At 41.6% G+C, this 20689-nt stretch overlaps 1 protein-coding gene across 1 annotated transcript in view; it reads right to left on the bottom strand.

The window, feature by feature from the left end:
* LOC139753936 (probable glutamate receptor) overlaps window positions 1-20689 on the bottom strand; it is a 48937-nt gene that overhangs the window by 3123 nt on the left and 25125 nt on the right. The window lies entirely within an intron of this gene.

The raw sequence follows: 20689 nt of genomic DNA, 5'->3' as shown, positions 1-20689 counted from the left end.
ATTTTCAAACTGTTCGCCATTTCCCGCATTAGCGAGGTAGCGTTAAGAACAGAGGACTGGGCCTTTCAGGGAATATTCTCACCTGGCCCCCTTCTCTGTTACTTCTTTGGGAAATTTAAAAAAAAAAAAAAGAGATGGGAGGATTTAAAGCCTCCCGCCCCTTTCCCTTTTAGTCGCCTTCTACGACACGCAGGGAATACGTGGGAAGTATTCTTTCTCCCCTATCCCCAGGGATATCTATCTATCTATCTATCTATCTATCTATCTATCTATCTATCTATCTATCTATATATATATATATATATATATATATATATATATATATATATATACATTATTCATTTATTTTGCTTTGTCGCTATCTCCCGCGTTTGCGAGGTAGCGCAAGGAAACAGACGAAAGAAGTGGCCGAACCCACCCCCATACACATGTATATACATACACGTCCAAACACGCAAATATGCATACCTATACATCTCAATGTACACATATATATATATATATATATATATATATATATATATATATATATATATATATATATATATATATATATATATATATATATATATTTTTTTTTCTTTTATACTTTGTCGCTGTCTCCCGCGTTTGCGAGGTAGCGCAAGGAAACAGACGAAAGAAATGGCCCAACCACCCCCTCCCCATACACATGTATATACATGCGTCCACACACGCAAATATACATACCTACACAGCTTTCCATGGTTTACCCCAGACGCTTCACCATGCCTTGATTCAATCCACTGACAGCACGTCAACCCCGGTATACCACATCGCTCCAATTCACTCTATTCCTTGCCCTCCTTTCACCCTCCTGCATGTTCAGGCCCCGATCACACAAAATCTTTTTCACTCCATCTTTCCACCTCCAATTTGGTCTCCCACTTCTCCTCGTTCCCTCCACCTCCGACACATATATCCTCTTGGTCAATCTTTCCTCACTCATTCTCTCCATGTGCCCAAACCATTTCAAAACACCCTCTTCTGCTCTCTCAACCACACTCTTTTTATTTCCACACATCTCTCTTACCCTTACATTACTTACTCGGTCAAACCACCTCACACCACATATTGTCTTCAAACATCTTATTTCCAGCACATCTACCCTCCTGCGCACAACTCTATCCATAGCCCACGACTCGCAACCATACAACATTGTTGTAACCACTATTCCTTTAAACATAGCCATTTCTGCTTTCCGAGATAATGTTCTCCACTTCCAAACATTCTTCAAGGCTCTCAGGATTTTCGTCCCCTCCTCCACCCTATGATTCACTTCCGTTTCCATGGTTCCATCCGCTGCCAGATCCACTCCCAGATATCTAAAAGACTTTACTTCCGGCAGTTTTTATCCATTCAAACTTACCTCCCAATTGACTTGACCCTCAACCCTACTGTAACTAATAACCGTGCTATCATTCACATTTACTCTTAACTTTCTTCTTTCATACACTTTACCAAACTCAGTCACCAGCTTCTGTAGTTTCTTACACGAATCAGCCACCAGCGCTGTATCACCAGCGAACAACAACTGACTCACTTCCCAAGCTCTCTCATCCACAACAGACTTCATACTTGCCCCTCTTTCCAAAACTCTTGCATTCACCTCCCTAACTAGCCCATCCATAAACAAATTAAACAACCATGGAGGTTTGATGAATGTGTTTGATGACAGTGTGGCAGAATATAGTTTTTTTTAGTCGAGGTGGTGTGCAAAGTGAGAGGGTTAGGGAAAATGATTTAGTAAACAGAGAAGAGGTAGTAAAAGCTTTACGGAAGATGAAAGCCGACAAGGCAGCAGGTTTGGATGATATTGGAGTGGAATTTATTAAAAAAGGGGGTGACAATATTGTTGATTGGTTGGTAAGGTTATTTAATGTATGTATGATTCATGGTGAGGTGCCTGAGGATTGGCGGAATGCTTCCATAGTGCCATTGTACAAAGGCAAAGGGGATAAGAGTGATTGCTCAAATTACAGAGTAATAAGTTTGTTGAGTATTCCTGGTAAATTATATGGGAGGTTTTGATTGAGAGGGTGAAGGCGTGTACATAGCATCAGACTGTGGAAGAGCAGTGTGGTTTCAGAAGTGGTAGAGGATGTGTGGATCAGGTGTTTGCTCTGAAGAATGTATGTGAGAAACATTTAGAAAAGCAAATGGATTTTTATGTAGCATTTATGGACCTGGAGAATGCATATGATAGAGTTGATAGAGATGCTCTGTGGAAGGTACTAAGAATATATGGTGTGGGAGGCAAGTTGTTAAAAGCAGTGAAGAGTTTTTATCGAGGATGTAAGGCATATGCACGTGTAGGAAGAGAGGAAAGTGACTGGTTCTCAGTGAATATATATATATATATATATATATATATATATATATATATATATATATATATATATATATATATATATATTTATCTATTTTGCTTTGTCACTGTCTTCCGCGTTTGCGAGGTAGCGTAAGGAAACAGACGAAAGAATGGCCCAACCCAAACACATACACATGTATATACATACACGTCCACACGCGCAAATATACATACCCATACATCTCAATGTACACATATATATACACACACAAACATATACGTATATACACATGCACACAATTCACAGTGTCTGCCCTCATTCACTTCCATCGCCACCTCGCCATACATGGAATAACATCCTCCTCCCCCCCTCATGTGTGCGAGGTAGCGCTAGGAAAAGACAACAAAGGCCCCATTCGTTCACACTAAGTCTCTAGCTATCATGCAGTAATGCCCAAAAACATAGCTCCCTTTCCACATCCAGGCCCCACACAACTTTCCATGGTTTACCCCAGACGCTTAACATGCCCTGATTTAATCCATTGACAGCACGTTGATCCCAGTATACCACATCGATCCAATTCACTCTATTCCTTGCCCGCCTTTCACCCTCCTGCATGTTCAGGCCCCGATCACTCAGAATTTTTTTCACTCCATCTTTCCACCTTCAATTTGGTCTCCCACTTCTCCTCGTTCCCTCCACCTCCAACACATATATCCTCTTGGACAATCTTTCCTCACTCATTCTCTCCATGTGCCCAAACAATTTAAAAACACCCTCTTCTGCTCTCTCAACCACACTCTTTTTATTTCCACACATCTCTCTTACCCTTACATTACTTACTCGGTCAGACCACCTCACACCACATATTGTCATCAAACATCTCATTTCCAGCACATCCACCCTCCTGCGCATAACTCTATCAATAGCCCACGCCTAGCAACCATACAACATTGTTGGAACCACTATTCCTTCAAACATACCCATTTTCACTTTTCGAGATTATGTTCTCGACTTTCACACATTCTTCAAGGCTCCTACGATTTTCGCCCCCTAACCCACCCTATGATTCACTTCCGCTTCCATGGTTCCATCCGCTAAAAGATCCACTCCCAGATATCTAAAACACTTTACTACTTCCAGTTTTTCTCCATTCAAACTTACCTCCCAATTGACTTGACCCTCAACCCTACTGTACCTAATAACCTTGCTCTTATGCACATTTACTCCTAATTTCTTCTTTCACACACTTTACCAAACTCAGTCACCAGCTTCTGCAGTTTCTCACATGAATCAGCCACCAGTGCTGTATCATCAGCGAACAACAACTGACTCACTTCCCAAGCTCTCTCATCCACAACAGACTTCATAATTGCCCCTCTTTCCAAAACTCTTGCATTCACCTCCCTAACAAGCCCATCCATAAACAAATTAAACAACCATGGAGACATCACACACCCCTGCCGGAAACCTACATTCACTGACAACCAATCACTTTCCTCTCTTCCCACACGTACACATGCATTACATCCTCGATAAAACTTTTCACTGCTTTTAACAACTTGCCTCCCACACCATATATTCTTAATACCTTCCACAAAGCAACTCTATAAACTCTATCATATGCCTTCTCCAGATCCATAAATGCTACATACAAATCCACTTGCTTTTCTAAGTATTTTTCACATACATTCTACAAAGCAAGCACCTTATCCACACATCCTCTACCAATTCTGATAAAACAATGCTCTTCCCCAATCTGATACTCAGTACATGCCTTCACCCTCTCAACCAATACCCTCCCATATAATTTACCAGGAATACTCAACAAAATTACACTTCTGTAATTTGAGCACTCACTCTTATCCCCTTTGCCTTTGTACAATGGCACTATGCACTCATTCCGCCAATTCTCAGGCACCTCACCATGAGTCGTACATACATTAAATAACCTTACCAACGAGTCAACAATACAGTCGCCCACTTTTTTAATAAATTCCACTGCAATACCATCCAAACCTGCTGCCTTGCCGGCTTTCATCTTCCGCAAAGCTTTTACTACCTCTTCTCTGTTTACCAAATCATTTTCCTTAACCCTCTCACTCTGCACACCACCTCCATCAAAACACCCTATATCTGCCACTCTATCATCAAACACATTCAACACACCTTCAAAATACTCACTCCATCTCCTTCTCACATCACCACTACTTGTTATCACCTCCCCATTTGCCACCTTCACTGAAGTTCCCATTGTCTTACGCACTTTTTTTACCTCCTTCCAGAATATCTTTTTATTCTCCCGAAAATTTAATGGTACTATCTCACCCCACCTCTCATTTGCCTTCTTTTCCACCTTGTGCACCTTTCTCTTGACCTCCTGTCTCTTCCTTTTATACATCTTCCACTCATTTGCAGTTTTTCCCTGCAAAAATCGTCCAAATGCCCCTCTATTCTCTTTCACTAATAATCTTACTTCTTCATCCTACCACTCACTACCCTTTCTAATCAACCCACCACCCACGCTTCTCATGCCACAAGCATCTTTTGCGAAGCTATCACTGCTTCCCTAAATACATTCCATTCCTCCCCCACTCCCCTTACCTCCTTTGTTCTCACCTTTTTCCCTTCTGTACTCAGTCTCTCCTTGTACTTCATCACCCAAGTCTCCTTCCCAAGCTCACTTTCTCTCACCACCCTATTCACCCCAACATTCACTGCTCTTTTCTGAAAACCCATACAAATCTTCACCTTCGCCGCCATAAGATAATGATCAGACATCCCTCCAGTTGCATCTCTCACCACATTAACATCCAAAAGTCTCTCTTTCGCGCGCCTGTCAATTAACACAGTCCAATAACACTCTCTGGCCATCGCTCCTACTTACATACGTTTACTTATGTATATCTCGCTTTTTAAACCAGGTATTCCCAATCAACAGACCTTTTCACCTCATAAATCTTAAATCTCTTCATCATTTCCATTTACAGCACTGAACACCCCATTTATAAAAAATTATTCCCTCAACTGCCAAATTACTAACCTTTGCATTCAAATCACCCATCACTATAACCAGGCCCTCTGCATCAAAACCACTAACACACTCATTCAGCTAATCCCAAAACACTTGCCTCTCATGATCTTTCTTGTCATGCCAAGGTGCATATGCACCAATAAACACCCATCTCTCTCCATCCACTTTCCGTTTTACTCATATCAATCTAGAATTTACTTTCTTACATTCTATCACATACTCCCACAACTCCTGATTCAGGAGTTGTGGTACTCCTTCCCTTGCTCTTGTCCTCTCACTAACCCCTGACTTTACTCCCAAGACATGTCCAAACCACTTTTCCCCTTTAACCTTGAGCTTCGTTTCACTCAGAGCCAAAACATCCAGGTACCTTTCCTCAAACATACTACCTTTCTCTCCTTTTTTCACATCTTGGTTACATCCAAACACATTTAGACACCACAATCTGAGCCTACAAGGAGGATGAGCACTCCCCGCGTGAATCCTTCTGTTTCCCATTTTAGAATCCTGTTTCCCATTTTAGAGTCACGCGAAGAGTGCTCATCCTCCTCGAAGGCTCAGATTGGGGTGTCTAAATGTGTGTGGATGTAACCAAGAGGAGAAAAAAGGAGAGATAGGTAGTATGTTTGAGGAAAGGAACCTGGATGTTTTGGCTCTGAGTGAAACGAAGATAAAGGATAAAGTGGAAGAGTGGTTTGGGAATGTCTTGGGAGTAAAGTCAGGGGTTAGTGAGAGGACAAGAGCAAAGGAAGGAGTAGCACTACTCCTGAATCAGGAGTTGTGGGAGTATGTGATAGAGTGTGAGAAAGTAAATTCTAGATTCATATGAGTAAAACTGAAAGTTGATGGAGAGAGATGGGTGAGTATTGGTGCATATGCACCTGGGCATGAGAAGAAAGATCATGAGAGGCAAGTTTTTTGGGAGCAGCTTAATGAGTGTGTTAGTGGTTTTGATGTACAAGACCGGGTTATAGTGATGGGTGATTTGAATGCAAAGGTGAGTAATGTGGCAGTTGAGGAAATAATTGGTATACATGGAGGGTTCAGTGTTGTAAATGGAAATGGTGAAGAGCTTTTTGATTTACGTGCTGAAAAAGGACTGGTGATTAGGAATACCTGGTTTAAAAAGCGAGATATACATAAGTATACGTATGTAAGTAGGAGAGATAGCCAGAGAGCTTTATTGGATTACGTGTTAATTGATAGACGCACGTAAGAGAAACTTTTGGATGTTAATGTGCTGAGAGGTGTAACTGGATGGATGTCTGATCATTATCTTCTGGAAGCGAAGGTGAAGATTTGTGGGAGTTTTCAGAAAAGAAGAGAGAATGTTGGGGTGAAGAGAGTGGTGAGAGTAAGTGAGCTTGGGAAGGAGACTTGTGTGAGGAAGTACCAGGAGAAACTGAGTACAGAATGGAAAAAGGTGAGAACAAAGGAGGTAAGGAGAGTGGGGGAGGAATGGGATGTGTTTAGGGAATCAGTGATGGCTTGCGCAAAACATGCTTTTGGCATGAGAAGTGTGGGAGGTGGGTTGATTAGAAAAGGTAGTGAGTGGTGGGATGAAGAAGTAAGATTATTAGTGAAAGAGAAGAGAGAGGCATTTGGACGATTTTTGCAGGGAAAAACTGCAAATGAGTGGGAGAGGTATAAAAGAAAGAGGCAGGAGGTGAAGAGAAAGGTGCAAGAGGTGAAAAAAAGGGCAAATGAGAGTTGGGGTGAGAGAGTATCATTACATTTCAGGGAGAATAAAAAGATGTTTTGGAAGGAGGTAAATAAAGTGCGTAAGACAAGGGAGCAAATAGGAACTTCAGTGAAGGGGGCTGATTGGGAGGTGATAACAAGCAGGGGATGTTAGAAGATGGAGTGAGTATTTTGAAGGTTTGTTGAATGTGTGTCATGATAGAGTGGCAGATGTGGGGTGTCTTGGTCGAGGTGGTGTGCAAAGTGAGAGGGTTAGGGAAAATGATTTGGTAAATAGAGAAGAGGTAGTAAAAGCTTTACGGAAGATGAAAGCCGGCAAAGCAGCAGGTTTGGATGGTATTGCAGTGGAATTTATTAAAAAAGGGCGTGACTGTATTGTTGACTGGTTGATAAGGTTATTTAATGTATGTATGATTCATTGTGAGGTGCCTGAGGATTGACGGAATGCGTGCATAGTGCCATTGTACAAAGGCAAAGGGGATAAGAGTGATTCCTCAAATTACAGAGGTATAAGTTTGTTGAGTATTCCTGGTAAATTATATGGGAGGGTATTGATTGAGAGGTTGAGGGCATGTACAGAGCATCAGATTGGGGAAGAGCAGTGTGGTTTCAGAAGTGGTAGAGGATGTGTGGATCAGGTGTTTGTTTTGAAGAATGTATGTGAGAAATACTTAGAAAAACAAATGGATTTGTATGTAGCATTTATGGATCTGGAAAACGCATATGATAGAATTGATAGAGATGCTCTGGGGAAGGTTTTAAGAATATATGGTGTGGAGGCAAGTTGTTAGAAGCAGTGAAAAGTTTTTATCGAGGATGTAAGGCATGTGTACGTGTAGGAAGAGAGGAAAGTGATTTGTTCTCAGTGAATGTAGGTTTGCGGCAGGGGTGTGTGATGTCTCCATGGTAGTTTAATTTGTTTATGGATTGGGTTGTTGGGGAGGTGAATGCAAGAGTTTTGGAAAGAGGGGCAAGTATGAAGTCTGTTGTTGATGAGAGAGCTTGGAAAGTGAGTCAGTTGTTGTTCGCTGATGATACAGCGCTGGTGGCTGATTCATGTAAGAAACTGCAGAAGCTGGTGACTGAGTTTGGTAAAGTGTGTGAAAGAAGAAAGTTCAGAGTAAATGTGAATAAGAGCAAGATTATTAGGTACAGTAGGGTTGAGGGTCAAGTCAACTGGGAGGTAAGTTTGAATGGAGAAAAGCTGTAGGAAGTGAAGTGTTTTAGATATCTGGGAGTGGATCTGGCAGCGAATGGAACCATGGAAGCGGAAGTGAATCATAGGGTGGGGGAGGGGGCGAGAATTCTGGGAGCCTTGAAGAATGTTTGGAAGTCGAGAACATTATCTCGGAAAGCAAAAATTGGTATGTTTGAAGGAATAGTGGTTCCAACAAAGTTGTATGGTTACGAGGCGTGGGCTATGGAAAGAGTTTTGCGCAGGAGGGTGGATGTGCTGGAAATGAGATGTTTGAGGACAATATATGGTGTGAGGTGGTTTGATCGAGTAAGTAATGTAAGGGTGAGAGAGATGTGTGGAAATAAAAAGTGTGTGGTTGAGAGAGCAGAAGAGGGTGTTTTGAAGTGGTTTGGTCACATGGAGAGAATGAGTGAGGAAAGATTGACCAAGAGGATATATGTGTTAGAGGTGGAGGGAACGAGGAGAAGTGGGAGCCCAAATTGGTGGTGGAAAGATGGAGTGAAAAAGATTTTGAGTGATCGGGGCCTGAACATGCAGGAGGGTGAAAGGCGTGCAAGGAATAGAGTGAATTGGAACGATGTGGTATACCGGGGTCGACGTACTCTCAATGGATTGAACCAGGGCATGTGAAGCGTCTGGGGTAAACCATGCAAAGTGTGTAGGGCCTGGATGTGGAAAGGGAGCTGTGGTTTCGGTGCATTATTACATGACAGCTAGAGACTGAGTGTGAACGAATCCACTCACTACCCTTTCTAATGTGCCCACCTTCCACTCTTACCATGCCACAAGCATCTTTTGCGCAAGCCATCACTGCTTCCCTACATGCATCCCATTCCTCACCCACTCCCCTTACGTCCTTTGTTCTCACCTTTTTCCATTCTGCACTCAGTCTTTACTGGTACTTCCTCACACATCTTCTCAAGCTCTCTTACTCTCACCACTCTGTTCACCCCAATATTTTCTATTCTTTTCTGAAAACCTCTACAAATCTTCACCTTCGCCTCCACAAAACAATGATCAGACATCTCTCCCGTTGCACCTCTAAGCACATTAATATCAAAAAGTCTCTTTTTCGCGCGCTTATCAATTAACACGTAATCCAACAACGCTCTCTGGCCATCTCTCCAACCTACTTACGTATACTTATGTATATCTCTCTTTTTGAACCAGCTATTCCCAATCACTAGTCCTTTTTCAGCGCACAAATCTAAAAGCACTTCACCATTTCCATTTACAACACTGAACACCCCATGCACACCAATTATTCCCTCAACTGCCACATCACTCACCTTTGCATTCAAATCACCCAACACTATAACCCGATCTCGTGCATCAAACCTGCTAACACACTCACTCAGCTGCTCCCAAAACACTTGCCTTTCATGATCTTTCTTCTCATGCCCAGGTGCATATGCACCAATAATCACCCATCTCTTTCCATCCATTTTCAGGTTTACCAATATCAATCTAGAGTTTACTTTCTTACACTCTATCACACACTCACACAACTCATGTTTCAGGAGTAGTGCTACTCCTTCCCTTGCTCTTGTCCTCTCACCAACCCCTGACTTTACTCCCAAAACATTCCCAAATCACTCTTCCCTTTTCTTTTGAGCTTCGTTTCAATCAGAGCCAAAACATCCAGGTTCCTTTCCTCAAACATACTCTCTATCTCTCCTTTTTTTCTTATCTTCGCTACATCCACACACATTTGGACACCCCAGTCTAAGCCTTCGAGGAAGATGCGCACTCCCCGCGTGACTCCTTCTTCTGTTTCCCCTTTTACAAAGTTTAATCATAAGGATTGAGGGTTTCTATTTGTATATATGTATGTGAATATATTAGATGTTTGAGAACTGTATGTGGCGTGAGGTGTTTTGATCGACTAAGTAGTGAAAGATTGTGGTTGAGAGAGTTGAAGAGGGTGTATTGAAATAGGTTGATCACATGGAGAGATTGAATGAGTAAAGATTGACAAAGAGGATGTATGTGTCAGAGTTGGAGGGAACGAGGAGAAGAGGGAGACCAGATTGAAGGTGGAAGCATGGAATGATAAAGATTTTCAGTGAACGGGGCCTGAACATACAAAGGGATGAAAGGCTTGCAAGGAATAGAGTGACCTGGAACGATTCAGTATGCTGGGGTCGAGGTGTTGTCAGTGGACTAAACCAGGGCATGTGAAGCCCCTGGGGTAAACCATGAAAAGTTTTGTGGTGCAAAGATATGGAAAGGGAGCTTTGGTTTCGGTGCATTACACATGACAGCTAGAGACTGAGGCTTTAATTGTGTTTTCCTAGCGCTACCTAGCGCGCATGCGGGGGAGTTGGGTGTCATTTCATGTGTGGTGGGAAGGCGGTGGGAATGGATTAAGGCAACATGTATGAATATGCATATATGTATATATGTATATGACTGCGTATATATATTTATGTATACGATGAAATGTATACATATGTACATGTGCATTAGTGGTCATTTATGTATATACATGTGTATGTGGGTGGGCAGAGCCGTTCTTTTGACAGTTTCCTTGAGGTACCTCGCTAACGCCGGAGACAAAGTATAATAAACAAATAGAATAAATAATTTTTTTTTTTTTTATTATACTTTGTCGCTGTCTCCCGCGTTTGCGAGGTAGCGCAAGGAAACAGACGAAAGGAATGGCCCAACCCCCCCCCATACACATGTATATACATACGTCCACACACGCAAATATACATACCTACACAGCTTTCCATGGTTTACCCCAGACGCTTCACATGCCTTGCTTCAATCCACTGACAGCACGTCAACCCCGGTATACCACATCGCTAAAATTCACTCTATTTCTTGCCCTCCTTTCACCCTTCTGCATGTTCAGGCCCCGATCACACAAAATCTTTTTCACTCCATCTTTCCACCTCCAATTTGGTCTCCCTCTTCTCCTTGTTCCCTCCACCTCCGACACATATATCCTCTTGGTCAATCTTTCCTCACTCATCCTCTCCATGTGCCCAAACCACTTCAAAACACCCTCTTATGCTCTCTCAACCACGCTCTTTTTATTTCCACACATCTCTCTTACCCTTACGTTACTCACTCGATCAAACCACCTCACACCACACATTGTCCTCAAACATCTCATTTCCAGCACATCCATCCTCCTGCGCACAACTCTATCCATAGCCCACGCCTCGCAACCATACAACATTGTTGGAACCACTATTCCTTCAAACATACCCATTTTTGCTTTCCGAGATAATGTTCTCGACTTCCACACATTCTTCAAGGCCCCCAGGATTTTCGCCCCCTCCCCCACCCTATGATCCACTTCCGCTTCCATGGTTCCATCCGCTGACAGATCCACTCCCAGATATCTAAAACACTTCACTTCCTCCAGTTTTTCTCCATTCAAACTCACCTCCCAATTGACTTGACCCTCAACCCTACTGTACCTAATAACCTTGCTCTTATTCACATTTACTCTTAACTTTCTTCTTCCACACACTTTTCCAAACTCAGTCACCAGCTTCTGCAGTTTCTCACATGAATCAGCCACCAGCGCTGTATCATCAGCGAACAACAACTGACTCACTTCCCAAGCTCTCTCATCCCCAACAGACTTCATACTTGCCCCTCTTTCCAAAACTCTTGCATTTACCTCCCTAACAACCCCATCCATAAACAAATTAAACAACCATGGAGACATCACACACCCCTGCCGCAAACCTCCATTCACTGAGAACCAATCACTTTCCTCTCTTCCTACACGTACACATGCCTTACATCATCGATAAAAACTTTTCACTGTTTCTAACAACTTTCCTCCCACACCATATATTCATAATACTTTCCACAGAGCATCTCTATCAACTCTATCATATGCCTTCTCCAGATCCATAAATGCTACATACAAATCCATTTGCTTTTCTAAGTATTTCTCACATACATTCTTCAAAGCAAACACCTGATCCACACATCCTCTACCACTTCTGAAACCACACTGCTCTTCCCCAATCTGATGCTCTGTACATGCCTTCACCCTCTCAATCAATACCCTCCCATATAATTTACCAGGAATACTCAACAAACTTATACCTCTGTAATTTGAGCACTCACTCTTATCCCCTTTGCCTTTGTACAATGGCACTATGCACGCATTCCGCCAATCCTCAGGCACCTCACCATGAGTCATACATACATTAAATAACCTTACCAACCAGTCAACAATACAGTCACCACCTTTTTTAATAAATTCCACTGCAATACCATCCAAACCTGCTGCCTTGCCGGCTTTCATCTTCCGCAAAGCTTTCACTACCTCTTCTCTGTCTACCAAATCATTTTTCCCTAACCCTCTCACTTTGCACACCACCTCGACCAAAACACCCTATATCTGCCACTCTATCATCAAACACATTCAACAAACCTTCAAAATACTCACTCCATCTCCTTCTCACATCACCACTACTTGTTAACACCTCCCCATATGCGCCCTTCACTGAAGTTCCCATTTGCTCCCTTGTCTTACGCACTTTATTTACCTCCTTCCAGAACATCTTTTTATTCTCCCTAAAATTTAATGATACTCTCTCACCCCAACTCTCATTTGCCCTTTTTTTCACCTCTTGCACCTTTCTCTTGACCTCCTGTCTCTTTCTTTTATACATCTCCCACTCAATTGCATTTTTTCCCTGCAAAAATCGTCCAAATGCCTCTCTCTTCTCTTTCACTAATACTCTTACTTCTTCATCCCACCACTCACTACCCTTTCTAATCAACCCACCTCCCACTCTTCTCATGCCACAAGCATCTTTTGCGCAATCCATCACTGATTCCCTAAATACATCCCATTCCTCCCCCACTCCCCTTACTTCCATTGTTCTCACCTTTTTCCATTCTGTACTCAGTCTCTCCTGGTACTTCCTCACACAGGTCTCCTTCTCAAGCTCACTTACTCTCACCACCCTCTTCACCCCAACATTCACTCTTCTTTTCTGAAAACCCATACAAATCTTCACCTTAGCCTCCACAAGATAATGATCAGACATCCCTCCAGTTGCACCTCTCAGCACATTAACATCCAAAAGTCTCTCTTTCGCACGCCTGTCAATTAACACGTAATCCAATAACGCTCTCTGGCCATCTCTCCTACTTACATAATTATACTTATGTATATCTCGCTTTTTAAACCAGGTATTCCCAATCATCAGTCCTTTTTCAGCACATAAATCTACAAGCTCTTCACCATTTCCAGTTACACCACTGAACACCCCATGTATACCAATTATTCCCTCAACTGCCACATTACTCACCTTTGCATTCAAATCACCCATCACTATGACCCGGTCTCGTGCATCAAAACCACTAACACACTCATTCAGCTGCTCCCAAAACACTTGCCTCTCTTGATCTTTCTTCTCATGCCCAGGTGCATATGCACCAATAATCACCCACCTCTCTCCATCAACTTTCAGTTTTACCCATATTAATCGAGAATTTACTTTCTTACACTCTATCACATACTCCCACAACTCCTGTTTCAGGAGTATTGCTACTCCTTCCCTTGCTCTTGTCCTCTCACCAACCCCTGACTTTACTCCCCAGACATTCCCAAACCACTCTTCCCCTTTACCCTTGAGCTTCGTTTCATTCAGAGCCAAAACATCCAGGTTCCTTTCCTCAAACATACTACCTATCTCTCCTTTTTTCACATCTTGGTTACATCCACACACATTTAGGCACCCCACTCTGAGCCTTCGAGGAGGAGGAGCACTCCCCGCGTGACTCCTTCTTCTGTTTCCCATTTTAGAAAATTGATACAAGGAGGGGAGGATTTCTGGCCCCCCGCTCCCGTCCCCTCTAGTCGCTTTCTACGACACGCGAGGAATACGTGGGAAGTATTCTTTCACCCCTATCCCCAGGGATAAATAAATAAATAAATAAATAAGTATATATATATATATATATATATATATATATATATATATATATATATATATATATATATATATATATATATATATATATATATATATATATATATATATATATATATAAAGATGGTGAGAATGAAGGACGTTTGGACAGAGGCAGAGAGAGGTCCCGGGGTACAGTGCGAGCTTATACAAAGAGTGGTCGCAAAGTCAAAGGAAGAGGTTCCTTGCACGTCAATCTGAGGCATTCTGAGGCATGCCTTGTGGTCGATCATGTCTCTCCTAGGGGCTGGACCCTCCTGCTCCTCATTCACTCTGATCTGACTGTGTAGAGCGACAGCCTCGGCACAATCACTGAACACCACAATCCAAGATCAAGAAACTGGATGCATCTAAAGAATCAGGACGTCCGCCCGTCAGGAACTCATCTACCCGTGCACGGAACCGCTTCGGGTGAACATACTTGGACGTGGTGGGACAAGTAGTTGCACGGACTGTGATCCTCGCTTTAGTTACAAGAATGTTCTTCCGCCCACCAGTGATGCTACTACTTTTGTGAATTAAGAACCATTGCAACACAAACCTAGCCAGGTGGTAGAGTAACCCGCAGTGTATCGAGACAGACTTCCCCAGAAGTTTTTTTAAAGGGGAAGTAAATGTTTATAGTTGTGTTACTGGAGTGATAGTTTTCATACATGGTGCTCTGACAAGAATATAGTGAAACTGGAAAAGAATGTAACTTAGATATTGAAGCTTATTCTTTCATAGAAATAGAAAGGGAGCATTCTTTTTTTTTCAAAGTGATAGATATGGAAAGCAAAAAGGTGTTTTTCATGAATGTACTGGAAAAGTTGAGGTCCAGATAAACTTTTGGTCTGTCAAGGCTTTATTATGGCGGATGACCAACTACCTACCCTCATGTATCCAAGATATGGTTGTACTTTGTGTAATGAAGACAATTGAGAAACATCATAAGCCAATATTCCATTTTCATGATAAGATAAGTGGACCAGGCAGTATGATACAGTGGTTAAATTGATGAATACTATTGAGGTTTGTGTAAATAAATTATACATTTCCCTTTTCCATAGCCAGAGGTTGAACCATTATATGACATTCATTTTTCATTTCATTTCAAGCTAGAAGTTTCAGTTTTCTAAATTATTTCTTACATTTTTCATATGTATATATATATATATATATATATATATATATACATATATATATATATATATATATATATATATATATATATATATATATATATATATATATATATATATATATATATATATATATATATATATATATATATATATATATGTGTATGTATGTGTGTATATGTATGTATATATGTGTATATGTATGTATATATGTGTATATATATATATATATATATATATATATATATATATATATATATATATATATATATATATATATATATATATATATATATATATATATATATATATATATATATATATATATATATATATATATTATCCCTGGGGATAGGGGTGAAAGAATACTTCCCACGCATTCCTCACGTGTCGTAGAAGGCGACTAGATGGAACGGGAGCGGGGGGCCAGAAATCCTACCCTCCTTGTATTTTAACTTTCTAAAAATGGGAAACAGAAGGAGTCACGCGGGGAGTGCTCATCGTCCTCGTACACTCAGATTGGGGTGTCTAAATGTGTGTGGATGTAATCAAGATGTGAAAAAAGGAGAGATAGGTAGTTTGTTTGAGGAAAGGAACCAGGAGGTTTTGGCTCTAAGTGAAACGAAGCTCAAGGGTAAAGGGGACGAGTGGTTTAGGGATGTCTTAGGAGTAAAGTCAGGGGTTAGTGAGAGGACAAGAACAAGGGAAGGAGTAGCAGTACTCCTGAAACAGGAGTTGTGGGAGTATGTGATAGAATATAAGAAAGTAAATTCTCGATTGATATGGGTAAAACTGAAAGTTGATGGAGAGAGATCGGTGAATATTGGCGCATATGCACCTGGGCATGAGAAGAAAGATCATGAGAGGCAAGTGTTTTTGGAGCAACTGAATGAGTGTGTTAGTGGTTTTCATGCAGAAGACCAGGTTATAGTGATGGGTGATTTGAATGCAAAGGTTAGTAATGTGGCAGTTGAGGGAATAATTGATATACATGGGGTTTTCAGTGTTGTAAATGGAAATGGTGAAGAGCTTGTAGATTTATGTGCAGAAAAAGAACTGGTGATTGGGAATACCTGGTGTAAAAAGCGAGACATACATAAGTATGTGTATGTAAGTAGGAGAGATGGCCAGAGAGTGTTATTGGATTACGTGTTAATTGACAGGCGCGCGAAAGAGAGACTTTTGGATGTTAATGTGCTGAGAGGTGCAACTGGAGGGATGTCTGATTATCTTGTGAAGGCTAAGGTGAAGATTTGTATGGGATTTCAGAAAAGAAGAGTGAATGTTGGGGTGAAGAGGGTGGTGAGAGCAAGAGAGCTTGGGAAGGAGACTTGTGTAAGGAAGTACCAGGAGAGACTGAGTACAGAATGGAAAAAGGTGAGAACAATGGAAGTAAGGGGAGTGGGGGAGGAATGGGATGTATTTACGGAATCACTGATGGAGTGCGCAAAAGATGCTTGTGGCATGAGAAACGTGGGATTTGGGTTGATTAGAAAGGGTAGTGAGTGGTGGGATGAAGAAGTAAGATTATTAGTGAAAGAGAAGAGAGAGGCATTTGGACGATTTTTGCAGGGAAAAAATGCAATTGAGTGGGAGATGTATAAAAGAAAGAGACAGGAGGTCAAGAAAAAGGTGCAAGAGGTGAAAAAGAGGGCAAATGAGAGTTGGGGTGAGAGAGTATCATTAAATTTTAGTGAGAATAAAAAGATGTTCTGGAAGGAGGTAAATAAAGTGCGATAGACAAGAGAGCAAATGGGAACTTCAGTGAAGGGGGCTAATGGGGAGGTGATAACAAACAGTGGTGATGTGAGAAGGAGATGGAGTGAGTATTTTGAAGGTTTGTTGAATGTGTTTGATGATAGAGTGGCAGATATAGGGTGTTTTGGTCGAGGTGGTGTGCAAAGTTAGAGGGTTAGGGAAAATGATTTGGTAAACAGAGAAGAGGTAGTAAAAGCTTTGCGGAAGATGAAATCCGGCAAGGCATCAGGTTTGGACGGTATTGCAGTGGAATCTGTTAAAAAAGGGGGTGACTCTATTGTTGACTGGTTGGTAAGGTTATTTAATGTATGTATGACTCATGGTGAGGTGCCTGAGGATTGGCGGAATGCGTGCATAGTGCCATTGTACAAAGGCAAAGGGGATAAGAGTGAGTGCTCAAATTACAGAGGTATAAGTTTGTTGAGTATTCCTGGCAAATTATATGGGAAGGTATTGATTGAGAGGGTGAAGGCATGTACAGAGCATCAGATTGGGGAAGAGCAGTGTGGTTTCAGAAGTGGTAGAAGATGTGTGGATCAGGTGTTTGCTTTGAAGAATGTATTTGAGAAATACTTAGAAAAGCAAATGGATTTGTATGTAGCATTTATGGATCTGGAGAAGACATATGATAGAGTTGATAGAGATGCTCTGCGGAAGGTATTAAGAATATATGGTGTGGGAGGCAAGTTGTTAGAAGAAGTGAAAAGTTTTTATCGAGGTAAGGCATGTGTACGTGTAGGAAGAGGGGAAAGTGATTGGTTCTCAATGAATGTAGGTTTGCGGTAGGGGTGTGTGATGTCTCCATGGTTGTTTAATTTGTTTATGGATGGGGTTGTTAGGGAGGTGAATGCAAGAGTTTTGGAAAGAGGGGCAAGAATGAAGTCTGTTGTGGATGAGAGAGCTTGGGAAGTGAGTCAGTTGTTGTTCGCTGATGATACACCGCTGGTGGCTGATTTATGTGAGAAACTTCAGAAGCTGGTGACTGAGTTTGGTAAAGTGTGTGAAAGAAGAAAGTTAAGAGTAAATGTGAATAAGAGCAAGATTATTAGGTACAGTAGGGTTGAGGGTCAAGTCAATTGAGAGGTAAGTTTGAATGGAGAAAAATTGGAGGAAGTAAAGTGTTTTAGATATCTGGGAGTGGATCTGGCAGCGGATGGAACCATGGAAGCGGAAATGAATCATAGGGTGGGGGAGGGGGCGAAAATCCTGGGAGCCTTGAAGAATGTGTGGAATTCGAGAAAATTATCTCGGAAAGCAAAAATCGGTAAGTTTGAAGGAATAGTGGTTCCAACAATGTTGTATGGTTGCGAGGCGTGGACTATGGATAGAGTTGTGCGCAGGAGGGTGGATGTGCTGCAAATGAGATGTTTGAGGACAATGTGTGGTGTAAGGTGGTTTGATCGTGTAAGTAATGTAAGGGTAAGAGAGATGTATGGAAATATAAGAGCGTGGTTAAGAGAGCAGAAGAGGGTGTTTTGAAATGGTTTGGGCACCTGGAGAGAATGAGTGAGGAAAGATTGACCAAGAGGATATATGTGTCGGAGGTGGAGGGAACGAGGAGAAGTGGGAGACCAAATTGGAGGTGGAAAGATGGAGTGAAAAAGATTTTGAGTGATCGGGGCCTGAACATGCAGGAGGGTGAAAGGCGGGCAAGGGAGATAGTGAATTGGATCGATTTGGTATACCGAGATTGAGGTGCCGTCAGTGGATTGAATCAAGGCATGTGAAGCGTCTGGGGTAAACCATGGAAAGTTGTGTGGGGCCTGGATGTGGAAAGGGAGCTGTGGTTTCGGGCATTATTGCATGACAGCTAGAGACTAAGTGTGAACGAATGGGGCTTTTGTTGTCTTTTCCTAGCGCTACCTCGCACAAATGAGGGGAGAGGGGCATGGTATTCCATGTGTGGCTAGGTGGCAATGGGAATGAATAAAGGCAGACAGTATGAATTGTGTGCATGGGTATATATATATGTGTCTGTGTGTGTATATATATGTGTACATTGAGATGTATAAGTATGTATATTTGCGTGTGTGGACGTGTATGTATATACATGTGTATGGGGGTTGGTTGGGCCATTTCTTTCGTCTGTTTCCTTCCACTACCTCGCAAACGCGGGAGACAGCGACAAAGCAAAATGAATAAATAAATAATACATATATATATATATATATATATATATATATATATATATATATATATATATATATATATATATATATATATATATATATATATATATATATATAGGAAAGGATCAAAATTTTGCGCGTTATCAAGATATTCCTACTAGTCCACGGGGAAGATGACACACGAAAAGTTCCCAAGTGCATTTTCGTGTAATAATCACATCGTCAGGTGAGACACAAGAGAGAAATATAACAGTCAGTTGATATACATCGAAGAGGCGAAGCTAAGACGCCATTTGGTAAATATATTTACTATATATATATATATATATATATATATATATATATATATATATATATATATATATATATATATATAATTATATATATATATTTTTCTTTTTTGCCGCTGTCTCCCGCGTTTGCGAGGTAGCGCAAGGAAACAGACGAAAGAAATGGCCCAACCCACCCCCATACGCATGTATATACATACGTCCACACACGCAAATATACATACCTACACAGCTTTCCATGGTTTACCCCAGACGATTCACATGCCCTGATTCAATCCACTGACAGCACGTCAACCCCGGTATACCACATCGATCCAATTCACTATATTCCTTGCCCTCCTTTCACCCTCCTGCATGTTTAGGCCCCGATCACACAAAATCTTTTTCACTCCATCTTTCCACCTCCAATTTGGTCTCCCACTTCTCATTTCCTTCACCTCCGACACATGTATCCTCTTGGACAATCTTTCCTCACTCATTCTCTCCAGGTGCCCAAACAATTTCAAAACACCCTCTTCTGCTCTCTCAACCAAACACTTTTTATTTCCACACATCTCTCTTACCCTTACGTTACTTACTCGATCAAACCACCTCACACCACACATTGTCCTCAAACATCTCATTTCCAGCACATCCATCCTCCTGCGCACAACTCTATCCATAGTCCACGCCTCGCAACCATACAACATTGTTGGAACCACTATTCCTTCAAACATACCCATTTTTGCTTTCCGAGATAATGTTCTAGACTTCCACACATTCTTCAAGGCTCCCAGGATTTTCGCCCCCTCCCCCACCCTATGATCCACTTCCGCTTCCAGGGTTCCATCCGCTGCCAGATCCACTCCCAGATATCTAAAACACTTTACTTCCCCCAGTTTTTCTCCATTCAAACTTACCTCCCAGTTCACTTGACCCTCAACCCTACTGTACCTAATAACCTTGCTCTTATTCACATTTACTCTTAACTTTCTTCTTTCACACACTTTACCAAACTCAGTCACCAGCTTCTGCAGTTTCTCACATGAATCAGCCACCAGCGCTGTATCATCAGCGAACAACAACTGATTCACTTCCCAAGCTCTCTCATCCACAACAGACTTCATACTTGCCCCTCTTTCCAAAACTCTTGCATTCACCTCCCTAACAACCCCATCCATAAACAAATTAA

The sequence above is a fragment of the Panulirus ornatus genome, chromosome 16 (genome assembly GCF_036320965.1).
Source record: "Panulirus ornatus isolate Po-2019 chromosome 16, ASM3632096v1, whole genome shotgun sequence".
NCBI classification, from domain to species: domain Eukaryota; kingdom Metazoa; phylum Arthropoda; class Malacostraca; order Decapoda; family Palinuridae; genus Panulirus; species Panulirus ornatus.
This window is presented reverse-complemented; position numbering and strand designations above follow the sequence as displayed.